The 23,563-nt window shown below is 36.3% G+C and overlaps 1 long non-coding RNA gene across 4 annotated transcripts in view; it reads right to left on the bottom strand.

Annotated features, from left to right (window-relative positions):
* Positions 1–12,614: 12,614 nt before the first annotated feature.
* Positions 12,615–23,563, bottom strand: part of LOC126818525 (uncharacterized) — a 29,244-nt gene continuing 18,295 nt past the window's right edge. Inside the window, exons 2-6 of one of the 4 annotated variants that reach the window (XR_008787907.1) lie at positions 16,567–16,631; positions 15,797–15,901; positions 15,194–15,249; positions 13,778–14,735; positions 12,615–13,361 (exon numbers count right to left, since the gene is read on the bottom strand). This is a non-coding gene — a long non-coding RNA (uncharacterized LOC126818525). Of the gene's footprint in view, positions 14,736–15,193; positions 15,250–15,796; positions 15,902–16,566; positions 16,632–17,092; positions 17,303–23,563 lie in introns of those variants that run through there. The other 3 variants (XR_007679259.2, XR_007679261.2, XR_007679260.2) reach the window with 3 other exon arrangements.

Below are 23,563 nucleotides of genomic sequence, written 5' to 3'. Positions count from 1 at the left end.
TAATGGACCAGGCCCCACACTCACCAACATGCCCTAAGAACGAGTTGCACCGCCCTGCCATTCAACCGAACAAATTGACCAAACCGACACAAATGAATCCTATAAATATATATATATATATATGTACGTTCAATGTTTAGTTGTCTAAAATGTTCGTCTCGATTATGTCTTGTTTCGTCAAATGTTCATGTTATCCACTACAATGAGTTTGTAAAATGTATATTCTTGTCTCTATTTGCACTTTTTTTTTTTTACAGCATTTGGTATATAACTGTTATCGTCCCGTCATTAATTGTTTTATTCGTTCTGTACATATATATATAAATATTTCTTAATCCTTTCAATTCCTTTCGCTAATCACCTTGTAAATAAATAACTCACTTTGTACATATAACCTGTAATTGTCAGCGATATCACTTCGGAGGAAGCGGAAAGCTATTTCACACATAAACACACTAACCTCTAGTAGGGGGTTGGTATGGCCTAGTGGTCTAGAGTGCCGCGCTTAGACCTCTAGCTGACGGGTCATCTCTGGCTTGCGGTTGTGGTTTCGTTCCCTGATGTGAGCGTATGTAGGTTTAGTCCGGGTACTCCGATTTCTTCCCACAGGAAAGACCTATGCGCGTGCGCTAAGATAATGAAACATAAGACTTGTCTGCGATATCACCTTTGGTGGAAGCGGACGTTGAAACACTAAGAACAACACACCATTGACACAGTGTGGGATTAACAAATGCTGGACTGAAAAGAGTGTTTAGGTCGTTATAATGAAAAGGAAACATATTACCTAATGTTAGTCTTAAATTAGCCAGTTTATTATATTCAAGGGATTTTAAAATCGCAATATTTTTTATTTGATTTTTCAAAAGGTCAATTTATCCGTATGATATTCCTCGAAATAACCCTACATGATAATAACAAGGACCCATGTCATTTTTCTATAAAGACCTGTTGAAATACACGTTTGCCATAAAACTGTTACACCTTGCCATTTGTAGCATCGAGATAATTTATTTGATCTAATCTTGGAAGATTGGTCTTGCCAGCCATTTTGGAACCAGTCCATTGTAATTCAGGACCATTCATTATTTGCACAGAACCAGACCTCAATTCCTCTAATTTTGTTATTTTCAAATCTAGTTCTAGACATTTTTTCTCTTTTAATTTCGCAAATTAGGTATGTCTTTTTAGTTGAATTGTTTTTTGTCGGCCAGGAATAAAGTCGGGATTAGATATATTACTATAGTCGATCCTAAAGGACGCAAAAAACAAAGAGATAAAACATTAAGGAATAGTACGTGAATCTCATAACTAGTAACCAGAGAGGGTGACTAATACCATTGTATTATTAGGTGTTCCAAAAAGGAGTCTACTCTTCCTCATTAGCAAACTATATTACTACAATGATAAATTAGGTAAATCCAGAAACATTATTAGCGAAATAGTTCTGGTATTTAAGAAGGCTCAGACACCGTACATTATATGAGTATAATGCAATTTCCGGAAATTTTAAGAGGTCACAGACTGTTTGCAATATTCTTTTCAACAAAGAAGTGAGTATAAAATGTGCCCGCTCTAGAATATGCCAGAATGTATACCAGGTATGTTTGCGACCGGGATATATAAATGCATATGAACGGAAAATTATTGCAAACATAAAATTGTTGGGTTATGATGCGGAATTTCCAAAGACTTGACATTTACAAAATATACGCAATTTGATTTTAATTCGCATTGCCAATTACACATCGTTTGTTAGTGTACATAAATTGGCTGAATTGCACATTAACCTTCAGAACCAGCAACTGTGTGAGTAACTATAATATAATGCGACATGCACAATGCCTTTCCTTCTGTGTTATGTGGTGTTATTTTTTTTAAAAGAAAAAAACGACATTTCCGCTTAAATTGGTAGAGGAAATTGCTTCCTTTCAATTCTAAATGGACATTCAAACTTTTAACCAAACTATCCGATTTGTGCCATCGAAATAAGGCAGTGCAAGAGGAGATTTAGTATCATCACTGTGTTGGTCAGTTGTCCAGCGCTTCTTATTCACGATTCATGTTTTAGAATCACATTTTAGAAAGAACCATTTCTGAAGAACATTGATACACACACGGAGTTACATTTGTACCATCAATCCTAAAATATTAAAACGCGGTTGTCTTAATCTTATTCTATGTTTTCCGGTAACCAATTTATCAAGAGAGGGTTATTTAAAATGGTTCTAGTCTAGGTACGCTCCGCCTACACTATGGCGTGAGAATGTGCAATTTGGCACGATTCAAATGAATAACATGATTGTATACAATAATGATGGAGGTCGATCAATCGTATATAGACGTGGGACCACGATGGCTCAGTGGATAAGAGGTTCTGTGTTCGATCCCTTCGTTCATCGGGAAATTTCCGGGGTGGTTCCCAGTGGTGCAGGACTAATGGGCTAACAAAGGATAACGTACAGTCGTTCGGATGGGACGAAAAACCGAGGTCCCGTGTACACATTGGCGTATTCTGACCAAAATTCATGAAAAATGAAACAAAATACTGGGTAACTAAGTGATAGTCTGGTATGGTTTCAATTGAATGGGGTTTATCCTCTCATCAATACAATATTTCGGTCCTTTTGAGACTACCATACGATTGATTCTGTCTGTGCGTCACAGTTTTTGAGACACAATAACTCTTCTAATTGAGCTAGAATGTTCAAACTTGGTGTGGGTGTTCATTAGGCGAATGCCTGGATGGACTTCGGAGATGAGCATTTTCTGCTTAGGATAATCAGAGATAAGCAATTTGATTGGTTGATGCTTTGATCTGATATTTGTCGTTTGTTTCTTACAGTGTACATGTTGTTTGTCTTGTCGGTTATAGTTTTCGCGTATTGGGGTTGTCCTGCACTTCCTATTAGAGTAGAGTTTTATCCCTTCGTACTGCAGAATGTTCTCGTTGTCGGGCTTTGCTCCTGTTTGCTGACTGCACTTTATGTATTATTATTATTTTTTTTATATCGTTTTCCTGGATTCTATCCGGATTATCGCCCTTATTGTTTTATTGTTCTAACTCATGACGTCAGCTGGCAGACTATCGCCACCCAGCAGACGACCACCGTGAAGACCGGTCGCATTATTTCTATTTAGTCTTTCTTGTAAATCACTAATTATTATTATTTGTGTGCTTAACAGGTAAGTACATCAGAAATATAACACCCTTTGTTTCATTCATTTCATTCTTGTCCACTTTCTGTAATATTCTATACATGTATTGCTGAATTTCATCAAGTAGACTACTGACTATTTTGGCTACAGGTTTTTATCGACTGTGTTTCATTAGGTTACATCTTCATCATCATGCATGTCTTTGCGCTGAAATATTCCTTGCCAATAGAACACTGATGTACAATTCTTTGGATCTATTGACCAGTCATGTACCCAACCGAAAAGCATATTCACACACATATATAGAGTCATTACTCCTGTCACGCAAACCTTCTGATCGAACTACGATTCAGATGGTTAATCATTTTCCCTAAAAATCACAGCCCAACATTTCTTTTTGAAATTTTAATTCATGTGGACATGTATTCAAATAGTGACAATCTAAAACCCGTCAAATAACTTTCTTTAGTGTATGGAGGTTTCATTGCAATCTATCTTTTAAACTATTTTAGTTAAAAAGTATTTAATATTATAATTTGTCTCTTTATTGATATACTCTTAGTTAGAAAGTATGGTAAGTGTGCTGACCTTGAGTGAAATCCGGCTGTGAGGCTTACTAAACTTCACATAATTTTAAGGTTGGAAAATGGCAAGGGGAACAACTGTTGCCAATTATTATGGATACAGACCACCAAATATTCTCCCATTCACTTAATATTAATTATTGTCTCTTTGCCCAACTCCAACTTTCCCCGCGCTAATTTTCGTTGGGCTTAACAATCTGCACTATAAACGAAGCAACACCTCACAATGTCTCGTGTTCCAAAGCCTGTGCGAGTATTAAGGAGATATATAAATTGTAAGTAGTCGTTTATACTAGTAAACATATTACTATCCGCCGTACATATCACCTTAAAACGTCTTAGCGAGAATGTAAATAGAAGGAATTGTATTCGTGTGTACCTTGATAGGGGAACTAATCGGTGGTCTGTCTCCTTATGGACTGTTAATACTCTCTCCATTTACTGCAATGTTAAACTAATGCTATTTCTAGGTCTGCAACATTTTGTGAACATTCAGATGGTCTAAATCTTTATAACATCATGCCACAATCCACTGATAAAAATATTGAACGAAATTGACTTTTTCGATTTTTTACGGCAGGTCAAAGGCATCTATTGGTTGTGGCATCAGTGTTGTCACCCCCCCCCCCCCCCGTCTCAAAATCACTAATATTCACCAATACTTGTAAGAAAGTGTAAAGTTAAACACTCTTTTTCGATTCTAGGAATCTGGACCATAAAGTTAACAAATAATGCCATGCAAAATTGGGCAATCTTACAAACATTCTAATATTGAATATTGATTACGGGAACAAACCCGAAAAACGCCATATTGTCAAATTTAGGTATGTATAAAGATTATTCATTTAACAACAAATATCTTTTAATTCTACTCTCTGCTCTTGCAAATATTGTACTATCTCAATTGATTGAAGGTAAACGTAATTTATCATGAAAATGTGGGAATAAACAAATGGGGTGTACACGAGATGGGGAATTGGTTGTAGTCGGAATTGGTTTACCTCAAGGCCATTGATAAAAACGATTTCCAATCTTTGCTTCCTATATAGTATATAATCAACGATCGCGTATCGATCATCGAATATGACAGATGTCAGTAGTTTTAACGTTTATATGACAACCAGAAGACGACGACTAGACGGTAATTTCAAGGTTTTCAGTAAGTTAAACGAGACGACTGTCTGAACTATAACTAATCATTCAAGTCTACGGGTAACGATATCAAAGGGTTAAAAAATATCATCAGTATAAACAGTGATTGGTCTCGCATGTTAGCCAATGTCAAAGATAAATAAGATGGATCACCATACTCTATCAACTAGTCTATTTACATTAGCTTTTGATTTCCTTCAATCTGAAATTCGAGGGTCTCCGGAATTTTAGCAATGGTAAACAGAAGCTTGTATGTATCTTTATTTCAGATACAAAACGATTGAAGCGATGGTTTCGATCAATGCTAATGGCGACCCCATGACGTGACATGACTTTGAGAAATCCCAGACCCTTTTACTGGTGTTAATTCTATTTTCTTTGCTATAAACATGTTTTGCCGGGTTTTGTGGACGTCAATAATCATGTACCAACAGACGGCCTCTTAAATCTTCTAGAATTCTTTTAATCTGAGGAAGTGGTTTTGTAATACATTACGCCATGGTATATAAGAGAGCATATAGATTAGTCGAAATATAATTTTATTAGAGTGTAATAAATCCATAGAAGATTTTTCTAGTGTCGAGTGGGTGGGGTCGGGGGTGGGGGTCGTTGAGTCAATTGGCGTGGTTTCGATTTCCAGGTTGTAAGTGACAAGGAGTAGGGTCGCCTTCCAACCTCGGGGTTTTCCGCGGATCCTCCGGTTTCCCCCCACGGCTAAACACGCTAGCAAATTTTTGAAATAAAATTGAACTATATGTTAGACCCGAAATGACCTAGTTTGTGTCGAATGGACGTTAAACCCCATTTCTCTCTCTCTCCTTTTCCTTCATGAAAGTTATTTATTCAGGAGAAGGAGCTTTTTTTCTTTCCGTTTTAGTGTAGGACTCTCGACAGTTAAATATAATACTAGCAGTAAAATTGTAACTAAACTAAAGCCCGTTTCTAGTATTTAAAAGAGAATCAATCAAATTTATTGTGTCAACTGGTCAGACATAGATGGAATATTTATTTATATTTTACTATGTGTTGTCTGGGTGGAACTATCAATTGAACTGAACGGTTTAACAGTCTGAACTAGATGTAATCATGTAAAAACCTATTTGTAGATAATGGTATTTTATAATCCTATTGACTTCAATATAACATTTCATTCGTCACGTTGCTTATACTCTTTACATCAATTATAAGAGCTGTGAGGACGAGACTTGTTCGTTTAAAATAAAATATGCTCGTTACATCAGGAAATGTACAATTATTCCATATTTTCCTTTCAAAGATTATAGAACGTGTCTAACGTGCTTTGAGAACATTGAATGTAATTCAGAAGAAGAAAAAAAAATCAACAATTGACATGTGATATTACAAATTCCCTACTGCATGTTCTAAAGGTCACGGTTCAGGTCGTTTAGTTCGGTCGTTACGCAGACGACCAGTTTTAGTAATCTGAAAACTTTATGTCTGATCACTAATGTAACTGGTTTTTAACCTTACTCGTTTATAATATGACTAAATTGAATATTAACCTTTCTTCATATTAAGATTGCCATATGTTATATTCATGTATAATGGTGGCTACCATTATTCTAAGGGGTACGTACCATCACGTCCGTTTGTTACCAAGCTGGGTTGATTTATTGAATATTAACCACTCTCCATATCAAGTTTACCATATGTTATATTACCAGACTGTTATCCTTTTTTCTTGATGTAATCACTTTTCTCCTTATCCCACTCTATCGTTAGATGGCGGGAAATATAGACTTCCAATATTTTTCATCTTAAGAAACAGAGATCTAGATAGACTTCAGTTATCATCAGGTTTATCGTAAGGTTTTAGGAATAGAATCACAGAACATAATTGAACATGCTAAGTTTTCTTATTTTTGATGTATCATGTATTCTGATAGAGAAAGGTTAACTCAATGAAATGTAAATGTATAGAGTAAATTATATATAGAATAACATATACTATACATAGTTTTATATAGGATACTTGCTGTGTTACATCAGTTTATTTGACTTAAATCTATTGATGAAGTTAATACTGATGGTATTCTCTTACAATAAATAAACACGGTTAAACTAAATAAACTACTTCTTGTGTTAACTGTAGGGTGCCTTAATACAGTCAATTATGGCACGAGTTCCAGCTATTTCCCCTATTTAAAGCCATTCAAATGACATTTAGAGAATAAATAAATACTATTGTATAACCTAGTACAGTCTATAAATTACTTTCCTGTGTTTTTCATATGAAATAACCACTGAAATTGATCACAAACTGGAGTGATGTAATCTTTGGAATTGTATAACCTGTTTACCATCAGTATTGAACATCCATGAATTTATTATTGAAGGCACGGGACTTTCTGTAACGAATTCAGTAATCATAATACTGCACATTGTTTGGTTGATACATAACCAATTCTCTTCATTGGATTTCTGTTTTATTATTTGATTTGAATCAGTTGCTATCTAGATATTACAGTGAAGTCGGGAATACCATAGAGACCTGAGATTATCAAATTATATAATAAATCGTCTATCATTCCTCGGGCGAATATATTAAACTGATCCCCTAGCATCTCATGCGGCATTTTCATTATTTGTGATATTCTTCACCGTGACAGACCTATGATTTCTATGATTTTCATCGCATTACTTTAGGATTTTTTTTTCAATATGTTACTACTCTGGAGAGATTCTCTGCTAACATTTAATCTTAGTATACCTGTAGAAGGCACGCCGTACACGCATTTTACATTTTTTCTGCTATTCGTCATAATGAAAATTTGGTTTTATGTTTGAAGTCAAGTGCTCATATTGAGTGTTCGGTTCGGTACAAGTTGGTTGGTCAGTTGCTCATATTGGGCCCATTTGGAGTCAACAAATGCATGGTGTTACTATTTCATCATAAATTGAACAAACATAACATAAACACTTTTAGAGCGCCTTGATCAATGGTAATCAAGGTTAGAAACATCTATGGCCGTCCAAATCTTTTAACGCCCATGACAGCACCAACGATAGGCGACTTTGCAATGATCTACGAATGCTCATTCCAATTCACTAACAGTTGATGTATGATAAATTTTAAAGAAGGCTCCCAAACCACCAAGCACACCATGGAGATAATTTGAGATCAAAACAACTGAATTATGTATATTGTATTCATATAACATTATGTCAGAATATTTAGAAATAAAAAATTCTCAAACCACACATTAATACGGGGTTTATTTATCGTTTATTGAGCTGTTTTGAATGGTTATATATTATTTTTTTGTTTTTAAAAGGATATAATAAATATAGACCACAAAGGATCTGAAGATATGACTTCCCCAACCAAAACATTTGTTTTTGCAATTGGTAAGGGGTAAGGATGCCACGAGAAAATGATTTCAAGGTATTTGAGTTTGCGCAGTTTTGTCTAGTGAACCACAGGTCCAGAAAGAAAAAAGAACGATAACTGGTCTCCTTAATTTGCATAACATCCGAAGTTGCGCGTAGACGCTATAGATATCAACTATAGCAAAGATCTATCACAAATGTAAAATTGGTGGATCACAACATTGTCCTTTAAGTGTTAACAACAATGGACATAGAAGCGTTTGTCTAGACAATATCCATTATTATTGTTTTCCCCACTGATTTTCTCTTGAACGAGTTGTGTTTTATTGTTCATTAGAAATCTGTGCTTATTAAATTTGAACCACATGTTGAAACATTCAGATACAATTAATCAATATTATTTGCGACATATCACCAGTTAACAAAACGTCTGAGACGATGACGATGCCCTGTGATGTCTGGTGTTACTCGTGAGAAATATTTAGTTTGATTCAAATCTGCTTTTTCTGTGATAACATGGAAAACGAAATACAAATAACTTAAACATGCATCATACAAGTGGTAAATCCGCCTATTGTAGGTCTTTCCTTAGGCCTGAAATGTTATGTAGACTATCAATTAGACATTTATTAACATAAAAAGACCATTATCAACTCTCGATGCCATCTTATCTGTCTGATTTTCATTGGATTTGAATTCGATCTGCTGTTAAACATTAAACGCAAACATGGATAATCGAGACTTTGTTAATTATCGCGACAGATATTTTAAAATAATTTTTTTTTCGGCTAAGAGTGAAGCAATATGACTGAAATCTTCAGCACAATCCATTTACAACATCTAGTTTTTAACTAGTATAGTGGGAACTCCCAGTTCTTTATCTAATCTTTCATAATGTGTCTTTAATTAATTGTGTAGAAGGTAACACGACCTAACCATATCGATATGGTAGAAGCCTATTCCTATACATTAGTTGTCAAGAATAGAACATATGCCTACATATTTCCAAATAGACATTTGTTACCATATTGCTGGCTTTTTTTTTATTATGACATATTTTCATAAAGGTTGAATTATAATTGTAACCTCTAAAATTGAGAAAACCCAATATCCCAACAACCCATACACATTTCGAAATGATAATTTTTGTCTCAGGGGTGACGCAATGTACGATCACATTACAATGTGGACTCATCAAAAGCTCTTAATTATGGTGATGACAGCTAGTGATGACAAATGGTCCTATCTCTGAACGTTAACACTGGAAATGGTTGAAAATCAATAGGGTTCCCTTCGTATATGGACAAACTATATAATATAAAAACGTCAAATGATGATTGTGGCCTACTACAAAGTTAACAAGCCATCGGTGAGGCTAATGTTCCCCGTCGACATCCCAAAATAAATAGATGACACATACTATAATTAATTGCACATTTATATTTTTGAAAAGTATCGAGCAATCAAACTGATTGTCTAATATAAGTAGGAGCAGAAGATGTTCATGATCGAACTCAGTCAAGGTTTTGAAGTACCTGGTCATCACTCTCCATCAGTTAGAATCAAAGTTATTTTGTCCCAAAGCACGATCAATGAAATTGTTAATCATAGAACTCAGTCACGACATTCACCTAATGAACATCTACACCATGTTTTAACATTCTACTGCAATTAAAAGCAGAGTTGTTATGTTCCAAAGTCTTGACCAATCAAATTGCTTATCTCTATTCAGCCTTAGCAGAAAATTCGCCTAATAAACGTCTACCCCAAGTTTGAACACCCTACTCCAATTAGAAAGAGAGTTATTGTGTTCCAAAGTCTCGACCAATCAGAAAATGCACTCGAAGCTATTCAAGGTATTGATGTAAAGAAACTATACACAAAGTTTCACCAATCTCACTCAAGTAAAATCAAAGTTATCGAGCTCCAAAGTCTCGATCAATCAAATTGCTTATCGCTCCGCTTACCTGAGCCGAAAATGCTCATTATCGAACTTAGTCAAGGTATTGATATAATGAAACTATACACCATACGTTTCATCACTGTCACTTAGATATCGTGTCTCAAAGCATCAACCAATCACATTGCTTATCCCTGCTTACCCTAAGCAGAAAATGTTCTTCTTCGAACTCCATTAAGGCATTGACCTAATAAACACCTACACCAGGTTTAAACATTCTACCTCAATTAGGAGAGTTATTGTGTCCCAAAAAGTGTGACGGACAGACAGACGAACAGACCTATTTTAATAGTCCCCTGCTTTCTTCGAAAGGCGGGGTACAACACGGTTTCGATACAAAGAAGCATAATTTTTAGGTACATATTCCTTTAATATATCCAGGCATCCTTTACAAACATAAACACGGTCAGCGTTTCCCTTAAGCCCGAAAGTTAACCACAGAAGTCACGGACTTATTCCTCAGAAAGATGGGTTGATGATCATTCGTTAATGTCTGGAATCTGTACAGTTTAATAACAAAGAGATTGGGTGATAAGTGTTGGCCTAGGAGTGTTAACAAGGTTTCTTTGCAAAAGGGGGGGGGACGCCGGAATTCGTTAAGTTACTGTTAAGACTATAGCGTATCAATTATATAAAATAAAATATTTGTTTGTTTCCAGAAATAAAATGACCTATTCAATCTATTTGTATTGACTGATCTGAAGGCAATTTGCAGAATGGAAGTTCAAATTCTTAGGAGCAATTTTCTGATCGGCACTTGAGGCAGCGGAAACCAGATATTCCCATCACAGTAGAATATTACTCACGGCGTGAAGTCATTTGATTAGGTTGAGAAATATACAGAGATACGCCAACCAAGAAATCACTTCCTATTTATTTGTTTAATTCTCACGTAAGATCTAATACGAAATAAATTCCGATAAGAAGAATCAATTCTAACAGTAGCTAATGTTCTTCAGTTCGGAGGCTAGTTCCAATGGCAATCTACTGCGACTTGCTCTGAATTGAATTTACAACGCTGTGTTCGTGATGTAGCTGTGTGGAAACATTTGATATGGATCAAACTTTGTTTTCTAGTGAAATCAGTGTCGTTTATCGCTAAAAGTATTTTTCGGGCTAGGAGGGTTAATTTTATCATCTTGACTCGTTTTCCCCCCAAGACTATTGATCGTGAGGTTTTAACTGATTATCAAGTGTTGTAATAAACATTTGCACCTCTTTTTACCCTTTTGTCATTTGCCAACCAGGATTTCCATACAACTATTATGGCGACCACTGAACATCGTTTTCATAATATTAGCCATAGCTAAATAACACAGATGTATTGAACAAAGTTTTGTTTTTAACAATTTATTAAATTTGCGATCGTCAATTTAATTTAATTAAAGTTATGTCTTATTAAATCATGGCGAACAAGGAACTTAAGCGTAAAAATATAGAATACGGGAAATATATATCCATTAGGCATACTACGCCATTAAGCATAATAACACAATATTGTAAGATTGGAACTTTATGCGTAGACACAATTTGATTCAGTGGTTGCACAGTCAATATAGAAGTGAGTTTTATACCTTATATGGATGATGATGATTTGATGGACTGATATTAGAATTTGATATCGACAATAATCCTACTTCATAGATAATACGTCTAGTAAAAACCTCTCAAGATTTTATATCTGTTAATATAAGAACACGTCATCATTATTTACTCACATACACCTCTATAACGAACTCTCGTAATGATGATCTTAAGAGGAATATGTCTGGACTAGGATATCGTTCAGACATCAAACATTGTGTAATGCTTGTTTACGCTGCTTTATCTTCGTTTAAGGATAATTTGGAATTTTAGAGTGATTATTCTGCTGTAGATGTAATAATGGATGTTGGTTGGAATGGAAACGTGATCTGTTGTATAGTGTGAACTCATCTGTTTTAATTCGCGTTATTAATTATTATAAGTGTAATATTGATTGTTGTACACAGTTTTATCAGACCACTGTAACGTGAGAGTATGTTTTCACCGTGATTTCTAATCTCAAGTAGGTAGTTATAAAAATCATTAAGTAGACCCTTGAATTATTCCATGCAGATAATACGAGAACATCAACTGCTACTTGGCTTGACCAGAGGGCATTATCTTTTACCGTTAACGTTTAAAGTGGCAGAGCCAAGCATATAAATATTGATTTTGTCAGTCGCGTTGTATGGCGAGAATATAATTTCATATTTAGAAAAATAAAGCCTTTTAATAAAAATAAAAGAGAAAAAAATCAGAAAATAGAAGTTGGTTAACAAAACACTAGTTCATAATTAAATTCGAATATATTGAATTTTATTTGAAGATTACACAATCCAAAACAAATCACTGATAAGGAATTAATATATTTTCATTAGGTTTGACTAAAACAATTTATGCAGAACAACCACTGAATTATATAAGATTAAAGCCCTGGTGAGAAGATGATTGTTCTTCTATAAAGCTCACAATTATCGTTGATCGAAGATGACCCATGTCCAGTTTCAGATGAAATCATCAAAGGTTTTTCTCCGTGACAATAACTAGTAAATCTTATGATAACGTTGAATTATAGGATGGAAATAGAACGACGGTTTTATCTTTAAAGAGCTTTTAGTTGACGCCTCTTGAGCAAATTGTCAGCGTTTTAAATGATCTTTATATATTAAATCTCCCAAGTTACATTACAAGAATTGACCGGTAAATTGTAAACGGTGGCCTGGAGCACAAATTTAATTACAGCGGTTTATCACTTCTATTACAACGTTTCCTTGTGGTATATTGGTAACAAAGGTTTATTGTCATTGCTCTTACAATAAAATAATCTTTTATCTCCAGTCAATCAAATCAATACTTGTAGTATTTGTTCAATAAATCCACTTCAATATCTCTGAAAGGTCAATTTTCATTGTTCGGGTCAAAGATAAGAAGTTACTGGATTCTCAAAAGATAATCATTACTCTTGAATTTCATCTGCACACACCTTTTACTCATGGAGAACCAATCACTAAAGGGGGTCGCTAGAATTCCAACACAGAAAGTATAATCAGATCTATGTATAATGATGACCGCCAATGTCTTGTGCTCATAAGAATAAGTTAATCCAAACAGTAAAGCAATAGTATTAAAGTCTAAGAGATAAACAATATAATAAATCAGCAACTTACTTATAATTTCAGTAGGTCACGTTTAGTCTTTTAGGTAAATTAAAATATTTATATTTTTCCTCAGGAGAAATAAAAATTACAGACATAATGACATATTAGATTTCCCGGGAGTGGTAAGAAACGTGGGCTTACAAATGGCCTTTAACGTAAATACTGACAGTGAACATAGGCTTCCCTTGGCACTTGGAAAATGAAGAAGATAGGCGGAAAATCTGATACAAAACACATTATACCTAAATTCAATGGAAGATCATCAATTCTTGCTTTATGTCCAACGGCCATTTTGTTGACTTTTTCGGTCTAGAATCTAAGAACAGGGTTTCAATTGCGATGTTCTGCAATATTTTGGTTAGGGGCGGGAGGTTACAGCGGATAGTTACCTGCTTACTAAGATACTAGTTGAAACGGTGTATCTCCATATTTGCAAGTTCAATCTCATTCATGCTTTGGTTCAAGATTTTGTCAGGTGATGCTCCGTCTGCTGTGGAGAGCTGGAGACCGTTCAGCTCAAATAAAATGTGGAGTGAAGTGAAGAATCGACACTAATTAAAGTCATTGTTAGAATATTTGGTCGCCTGCCTCCATATTAGCCAACAGAAGTGATCGCCCTGTTTTCCGGACAGTCTTAAAACAATAAGTAACCAATGTAATCTATAAAGTACAGATGTAACGTGGTCATACCTCTTAATGTTTTAGTATCAACAATAATTCTGGCTATAGAGTTTTGCACTCTGCAATATTTATCAATGAGTTTAAAGATACATTATGGGAGATAAGATAAAGAGCTGGCAGTTCTCACTGTAATAGTTAAAAACTAGATAATGTAAAGGGAATTTGCGGAAAATTTCAGTCAAATTGATCCACTCTGAACCGAGATTTTAGCGATTGAATTTTCGGCCTAGCCTCGATCATCATTACTAAAGTCGGGACGATAAAAAAACATAGTCTCGATTATCCATTTCATGATTAAATCATGAATGGAAGTCAAACAGCAAATCGGAACCTAATCCAATAAACATCGCAATCTAGCGATGACATCGAGAGTTGATTATGATCTGGATAATTTACTTAATGTCTAATTAATAATTTAGGCCTGCAATAGGCAGATTTAGCTCTTCCATAATGTATGTTTAAGAGATTACGCCCGGAAGCGATAAATCTGTGTACAGGTGTGACGTTCGCTAATTCAAACTTACTCATTTATATTACTGATACTGGCAATAGTTTTATTCAGGCAAACGGTTAATAAAGTGGGTATGATGTCTAATGGAAATGTTTACGCTGCTGATTTTATAAGTGAAGAGACAATGTGTTCAGTCACTTAACTGAAAGGATCCACTGAAATTGAAAAAGGAAAAGAAGAAGCAACGTGACTAACATAACAAGTACATGATAAATTTAAGTACAAATTTCGATATGCCAGATTCGAAAATTGTTTAAAAAGCTTTATTATAAGGGGGAAACAAACCAGAATAAAAGGCAAACGAAATTTAAAACCACACACAATCAAAAGTGGAACTACAAATATCGTTCTGTGTTTAAAAATCAATTGATCCTAACATCCTTTTAAAATTTACTTAAGTTTCTGTTGACTTCACGCCTGTGATTTCTATTAACAATATTTTATAACATATTCTTTTTTTTAATCTTTATAATTACTTTACTTTCTAAATAATCATACTCTTCAGACCTTATTTTTGTTTAATTTAAATAATGGCAATTTTCTTCTTATTCCCTTCAATCAGTTTCACGAAAAAATGCAATTAGGCATAACAAAACTAATCAAAATAACTCACTCTATCGAGTAGGTATGATATTTTAGCATCACGACAGCCAATATTCTTTTGTCTCCCTGCAAGAAAATAAAGTTCGAAACATACTTGATGTTATAATACGACAAAACTTCACATATCACCTCGGTGGAAGTGGACGTAAAATACAAAAAACACACACACACACACACACACACACACACACACGTAATATAAATGGTTTGGAGAATAAAAGTCCACATGGTATAATTTTTTTTGTTATTTTAGCTCCTTTTATTATCTCAGACATACTATTCTAATTATGATGACAGCCCATTAAAAATCGGAAAACTGTGAAAATTATAGAAGAGTATTTTGTTCACAGTTTGATTTAGACAAGCTTTAAGTGGACTTTTACATCCAGTTCAACACAATAAGCTTTAAAGCAGCGGTGAGTATACGCAAGCCAGAAGAATTTGCCCTCATTAATCAGCTTCTAATCACACTAATTGTTGAATATGCATATTAATTTAGAAACCCTAACAGTTTTAGCTCTGGTAATTGAACGTGTTTGGTTTTGATAAATTAATAACAATATTGCTACTCCAACTGTACGAAACTGTGTCCTTAGTGGATTTTAGTACGTACTTATAAGTAATTGAAGAAGGAACAGCAGGTCTACAATATTCGTCTTATCTTTGGAAAAGCCAACTTGATTTGTTACAGCCGAGTTTTGGAACCCACAGAACTGACCTACATTACAATTAAATAACCATTTTATACACTTAATGTTAGTTATGCCAATATAGCTGATAAATATGTAACTGTATATTATACTGGCCAATACCGAATGTTGGAGATTGTTTCTTTCGTGTTAATTAAAACTATTACTCCCCACATGGTCACGTATAACCATCAAATAAAACTTTAAATACTGCACCAAAACAACAAAGCCCCCCAAAATGGCTATAATAAAGAAAGGGGGTGTGTGGTTTCGATTCCCAGCTTGTACGTGACAAGGAGTAGGGTCTACTATCCAACCTCGTGTGGGTTTTTTTACGGGTCCTTAGGTTTCAGCCCACTGCTAATTATTGAAATACAATTGAACCATTTGTCAGTCTAGTGGACGTTAAACCCCATCTCCCTCTCAATTATAATGTTTTCAAATATATACGTTCAGCCGTTTGGCTTCATATGGCCAACAAACAAACAAACACATTTTCTCTTTTATTTAGATAATTAACTATACCAGTGGCAATACTTCTTTGGTTGTCATGATAACTGACTGAATTCATAATAACTGCAGTTATATCAGAAAAACTGTTTGGCTTTCTCCATACCGTTCTTAGAAATGATTATAATAAAAGCCAGACTGCGTGTGTTCCGAGTAAAAATGATAATTTTTTTTACATACTCACAAATTCATATGAATTCAACCAGATAAATATTCATCTGTAACATGCAATATTTGATGTCCCATGACCTGAATAATTTTAAAACTTTGATAAGTTATAATTGTGTTATGTAAATAATGAAATAACCTCGTAACACGAATAACACTTTATCAGATAATAGTGCTATTTAATATTCATTGCAGTTTTCATCTTTTACGACCTCGTACGGACCGAGGTTAGACAGTCGTCCGGGGGGACCAACCGAGTTTTGATATCTTGCCGTCTGGACGAGTTGGTGGGATTCTATAGGTGGCTGACTGGTCTTCAATGTCAATAACGTATATCACGAACATCGCTATAAATCAATGTCTCCGTTGTTCGTTTAATAAAGTGATTCCGACAAAATGTGTAGCTAGTCTATAAAATCATTTCTATTTTCGTAATGGAAACATTTTCATCCGAAATAATCATTGGATTCATTTTCTTCTCGCATGTAGATCATTGTTCATTCAGTTTCGTCATAAATAACAAGAGGAGAAAAATATCTGACCCCTATATTGAAGTTATTGACCTCTTCACGTATTCATACATCAAAATAAATCAGCCATTTTCATTCCAGAGATATTTAATGTCGTTTATTTCCTGCAATCTTGAATCCATCATTTGCATCTGTTATTATTGTCGGTAAGTCCATATTAAACCACCCTCTATTATTCTCTGCGTTTCTACAGTGGTAGACTAGTAGATCAATGTAAGCCAACCAATAAATTTGAACTTTGGTGTTTGGTGTTACATCAATTCATTAAGTAAGCGGACGTGACATCTGCGTTAAAATATGTAAAACTTTTTATGGCCAAATCATTTTAAAACGATCATGATACAAACTCTCATCTTGACGTTTACTGTTTTCACCGCTCATGAGTTTTTAAAAAAATACATTAACATATATGTGTATTTTAAAAATGTGCTCTTTTGCATTTTAAAATTGTGTCGGTGATTATGCTGTAATCTTTGTTTCTGAAATCCTATGATCATACTAACTACTTAACATTTGCGATATTAGCTGATTATTTATTCACAGAGTTGCTAGTGTAAAGACTGGGCAGAAGAGTTTTAAATTTGAAATTCGATATGACTATTTCTTATACTATAATAAGCGATCTTAATTATGTCGAAATCTCTTTCTGCGCCGAATAAACTCCGAATTTTAATGGGGCACAAATGAACATTCCATCGTACACTTTGTCCCGTATTGCTTTCACAAGCTTCTGGGTGGTTGAAATATAATCGGAATGATAACTCCACAAAACATGTTCGAAATTTACGATCTGTAGAATTTCAAAGCCATAAACGTAAACGATAACTTTGAAATTTCGATAAGGTTCCTCCTTATGACCAAATGACAAATCCGACAAGAATTGTAGTGTATAGAGTGTTCACGAGCAAATTTGGACGCACCGATGGGCGCAGTCGCATAAGTACTTTCTCGTGTTTATCCGAACACAACTTCTGTTATTGGCGTCAAATTGTAAATGTTTTCATTATAATAACGGGGTCTGTCTTTTCAGTGTCTATCCGCTTGTCAAATCGCTGTAAATGCCCTCAACTATTCACGGCATTTCATATCTCTTTGATATTATTATCGACAGGTAGCGCTGTGCTGGTCGACAAATAACCATGGTAAGAATGGCTTCTTTACAAATGCGACCAAAATCACCTAACAATTGACGAGTGACATCATATGACATTAGTTGCTGAATAGTGTATATTGAATTATAGCACGGTGTACAGACGTTTGAAAATAAAACTTTTTTAAGACACACATGAACACAGTGTATCGTTTGTTGTTCTTTTCCCCGCAATAAAAACTTATCTCACCAACTACAACTTCTGTTGGCGAGAAAGAGAGAGAGAAATGGGGTTTAACGTCCACTCGACACAAACTAGGTCATTTCGGGACTAACATATGGTTCAATTTTATTTCCATAGTTTACTTGTGCGTAGGGGTCTTTAGCAGTGGGAGGAAACCGGAGGTCCCGGAGAAAACCCACGAGGTTGGACAGGCGACCCTACTCCTTGTCACATACAACCGGGGAATCGAAACCCCGCCAGTTGCCTCAATGACAGACTTTATGATACAGCGCGCACGTGCTAACCATTCAGCCATCCAACCCCCTAACTTCTGTTGGCAGATCGAACACAAGACCTGTCTGTAGTTTGATGTAGAGGCAGCTATCACCAGTCTCCTGTCATCTTGTATCTTTATGTACAGAATTAAGGAATCTAGTCAAAAACAAAAATCAATTTTAGTCTTTGTTATCACCACTAGTTATGGATGCTCTAATTCGTAAATATCCCGGAAGACTTCGTTTATCGTAACTTCAGTGTCGCTTTTTAACATCGTCCAAAATTATGAATCCATGTAATAAGTAAGTTCATCCGGGTCAACCGATACCATACTTTATGTTTTATCTCCCGCCTGTGTTTAATTTGGGAATTTCCCTGGGCAATATCTGAAGACCGACCAGTCTATGATTCCAGTGTAAATTTGTAATGGTGCTTAGTTCAGTACAAAGCGGTTAATTAATAAAAGAATAAACACACCATCATATACACTAATTTTATTTCTTGTCAAAGCAGATATCCCGGTATAAATATATAAATCACAATATAAACACACTAACGTAAGCACGCCGCAAAATTCAGCCAAAGTTATCATTACCAATAAGATAATGGACGGTCATCAACGAATATTTGCCTTAGACCGACCTAAAATTGACCTATATGTAATACTGACCATAATGCACATATACTTTGCAACATTGTATTTACTATACTATATGGGACATGGTAATCCCATCGGACCTGAAAGGGTTTTAAGCTATGTATGTAAAACTGAACAACGACTTAACCTAGTCATCAATTTTTAACCCCACCCCACCCCAAACCAAACAGCCGAATGAATTCGACTCATAAACGGCCATATATCGAATAATTTTAATCAGATTGGTGTGAATTGATGCCAAGTGTTTATGATAAACGCTGGCTTCAAGTGCATAACAATTTTGTGTAGTCATTCTATGAGCTCTCCAATTAATTCCCACACTTCCTTATGAAAATAATTTGTATCTTCTATTATTATTATATATATATTTTTGACTGTCGTTTGTCTGCCTGTCTGTCTGCCTGTTCGTGGTTGGCGGCTACACTAGGTCTGCCCCGAGTCTGAAATTTGATGTATAGAGTTAGCTCGGACCGGGGAGTAACATAGGCCAGGTGGCGTTAGTCTACCACTTCCGGTTTCGGAGTTATGACCCCCGAGCGAAGCCGGTCTGTTCGGGGTTGGCGGCTACACTAGGTCTGCCCCGAGTCTGAAATTTGGGGTATAGGGGTAGCTCGGACCGGGGAGTAGCATAGGCCAAGTGGCGTTAGTCTACCACTTCCGGTTTCGGAGTTATGACCCCCGAGCGAAGTCTGTCTGTTCGGGGTTGGCGGCTACATCTGCCCCGAGTCTGAAATTTGGGGTTAGTCTACCACTTCCGGTTTCGGAGTTATGACCCCCGAGCGAAGTCTGTCTGTTCGGGGTAGGCGGCTACATCTGCCCCGAGTCTGAAATTTGGGGTATAGGGGTAGCTCGGACCGGGGAGTAACATAGGCCAGGTGGCTTTAGTCTACCACTTCCGGTTTCGGAGTTATGACCCCCGAGCGAAGCCGGTCTGTTTGGGGTTGGCGGCGACACTAGGTCTGGCCCGAGTCTGAAATTTGGGGTAAAGGGGTAGCTCGGACCGGGGAGTAACATAGGCCAGGTGGCGTTAGTCTACCACTTCCGGTTTCGGAGTTATGACCCCCGAGCGAAGTCTGTCTGTTCGGGGTTGGCGGCTACACTAGGTCTGCCCCGAGTCTGAAATTTGGGGTATAGGGGTAGCTCGGACCGGGGAGTAACATAGGCCAGGTGGCGTTAGTCTACCACTTCCGGTTTCGGAGTTATGACCCCCGAGCGAAGCCAGTCTGTTCGGGGTTGGCGGCTACACTAGGTCTGCCCCGAGTCTGAAATTTGGGGTATAGGGGTAGCTCGGACCGGGGAGTAACATAGACCAGGTGGCGTTAGTCTACCACTTCCGGTTTCGGAGTTATGACCCCCGAGCGAAGCCGGGTATCCTGCTAGTCTATATATAAAGCCAATTATATATATACATTTTCTATCGCCATTAAATAAAATTGATTGTACTTATTCACATAAAGATCTATATCTTTTTAGATAAGTATGACCAGGCTCCTAACGGCACTACTGGTCGCATAGTGTGTTCTAAATAATTCCTTGACAAAAGTCTTGGGCTTAAAATTGATTAAAAAATGATATACATATATATATAGTCAATGCCGGACTTGACTGTCCATTGGTAATGCTGTGAAAATACATGATCATAGAAGCAAAGAAAATAACAACCAGATCAAATCTTTATATCAAATATACTCAGCCAAATTAAAAACTTGACACTCGGGAATTTTTGGGACTAGATTTTTAATATTTGGTTTAAGGCAACTATTTTAGTGTTATGTTGTGCACAGACGACCTTGACATCAACAGAATGCAAGAATACGTCTCGCCGAAAGTCCTTGACATTGATAAATGAAATTCACAGACTTGGAGAACAATCGGAATAAAGTGTTTAGTAACGGTTGTGGCCTCCTCTAGCGTCTCGTACTGCCACACAACGTCTTCTCATGGATCTCAGAACATTAGTAAACACTACCCGAGGAAGACGTCGCCACTGCTTAGCAAGAGCATGTTGAAGGTCCCGCAACGTCAGTGGTGGATTCACTTGCTGACGAACACGTCGACCCAGTTCGTCCCAGATGTGTTCAATAGGATTAAGGTCGGGGCTAAGCGACGGCCAATCCAGGACTTGGACACCGGCATTTCTTAAAAAATTCTGGGTAGCAATTGTTGTATGGGGGCGAGCATTGTCTTGTTGAAACTTTAGTCCAGGCCCATGTCTCTGCATAAACGGAAGAAAAACAGGTTGCAAAATCTGATCCCTGTACTGTACCGCATTTAAGTTCCCTTGGACAACAACAAGAGGAGAACGTCCATGTGCACAAAAAGAACCCCAAACCATGACGCTGCCGCCACCAAATCGGTCAACTTCTCTGACGCATACTTAAGCGTAACGTTCACCTCGTCTGCGGTACACTCGGACCCTGCCATCGGCAAATCTCAAAGTGAATCGAGATTCGTCACTAAAGACAACCGAATTCCACTGTCTTTGAGTAAATCTTATGTGTCTTGTGGCCCACACAAGTCGGTTACGGCGATGAAGAGGTGTCAATATTGGTCCATTATAGGGCCTCTGTGCTCGAAGACCAGCAGCCTGCAAGCGATTTCGAACAGTTTGTGCAGTTACCCTTCCACCAAACATATCTCTACTTGTGGAGGTTGCAGTGACAAATCTGTTTCTAAGATGACGTAATCGTATTGCTTGATCTTCCTGGAGTGACGTCACACGTGGCGCCCCCGCCCTTGGGCGGTCGGCAATAGTTCCAGTTTGAAGCACTCTCATTCTAAGATTAATTATTGTCTGGCGTGAACAATTAAAGGCTCTTGCAACAGTGACCACAGACTGACCAGCGTAGAGCCTACCTATAGCACGTAGACGTTCTACATTTGAAAGGCGCGGCATTTTCTAACAAAGATGAAAATAACAATTTTAATTTGTTTTTCCAGTTCAAGTTACGTGTGCGTGTATCTTTATATGCTCAAAAGTCTTTACAATTTTATGAAATTAAAGGCTTCTTACTACTTACTATCGTTAGAAACACTTTAAAATTTATTTGACTTACCAGAAAAAGTGTTTAGTTTGGCTGAGTATAGTATATTTAAAAGCACTATGTGTAGCAAAGATCGGAAAAAAATAGAGATACGGTATTGACACGGTCAAACTCCCACACTGATGCTCTGTGTATGAAAACTGCTAACATATCGGCAATAGAGATTATATAAAGCTTCGAACAATAAAGTTGGAAGGGAATATTGTTGACCGATCAAATCCTCATGCTTATGTTTCAGTCTGACAATTATCGGTGATCGAAGATGGCGAAACCCGACTTAAATTGATATCATCCACATCTGTAACGATAACAGATAGCCTTTCTTTTAAAACACCTTTGTGGCCAACGGTTTAATTGATCTGTATATCAAGAACTGGCCCCAGTATTATAAAAGGTGGTCAAGAACAACAAGTTAATTACAACTGTTTATCTCTTAACAAAAGTGTATTACCATTGCACTGTTAAAATGATTACGTATTTTTACACTTTTTAAGCTGGTAGAAATGTGGCCATCATTATAACTGCATTTTAACATTGCATGTTATTTCACAGTCTGTAATGTAACTTTACCTTTAGCTTATTACAAGTATCTGTAAATGGGGTGCACGTAAAATTACCGCGAAGTTAAATTACATCAATTGGTAAAATAGAATTGTAACAAAAAACATGTCGTGTAATTTGACAGAGTTTATGTAATTATACCCCATTTCAAATGGCAATATTTCTGCAGGTAAATATTTCTGCAGATTTACATATTATGTATTATGTAATTTGCCGAGGTAACATTGCTAAAGGGAATGTGGCTGTCCCCATTTGGCTATGTAGACCTGGGTTAGATCCTGGCGAACACAGAAAGTTTTAGAGACCTTTCAGACGAGCATGTAAAACAACATTGGAAGCGTAGGTGGGATGACACTATCCAAGCAAAATATCCCACACAACACAATGTATGGCATGGCATATGCCTGTCTCCAATAGCCAGTTGGGTGCATTCGGATTTTCAATAAGCTATTTCTCCAAATATAGACTACTGTAACATAGGTTCTGCAGTCACGGACAACAAAATGATTGAGTTGTAACATAGGATCAAAGGATCTAATATTAACGATGACTGTGGATTTGACTTCTTTATTTCAACAGTACAGGAACACATATTAAAAATTATTACATCTTTAATTCTAATAACCAATAC

The sequence above is a fragment of the Patella vulgata genome, chromosome 4 (assembly GCF_932274485.2).
Source record: "Patella vulgata chromosome 4, xgPatVulg1.2, whole genome shotgun sequence".
In the NCBI taxonomy this organism is placed as follows: Eukaryota; Metazoa; Mollusca; class Gastropoda; family Patellidae; genus Patella; species Patella vulgata.
This window is presented reverse-complemented; position numbering and strand designations above follow the sequence as displayed.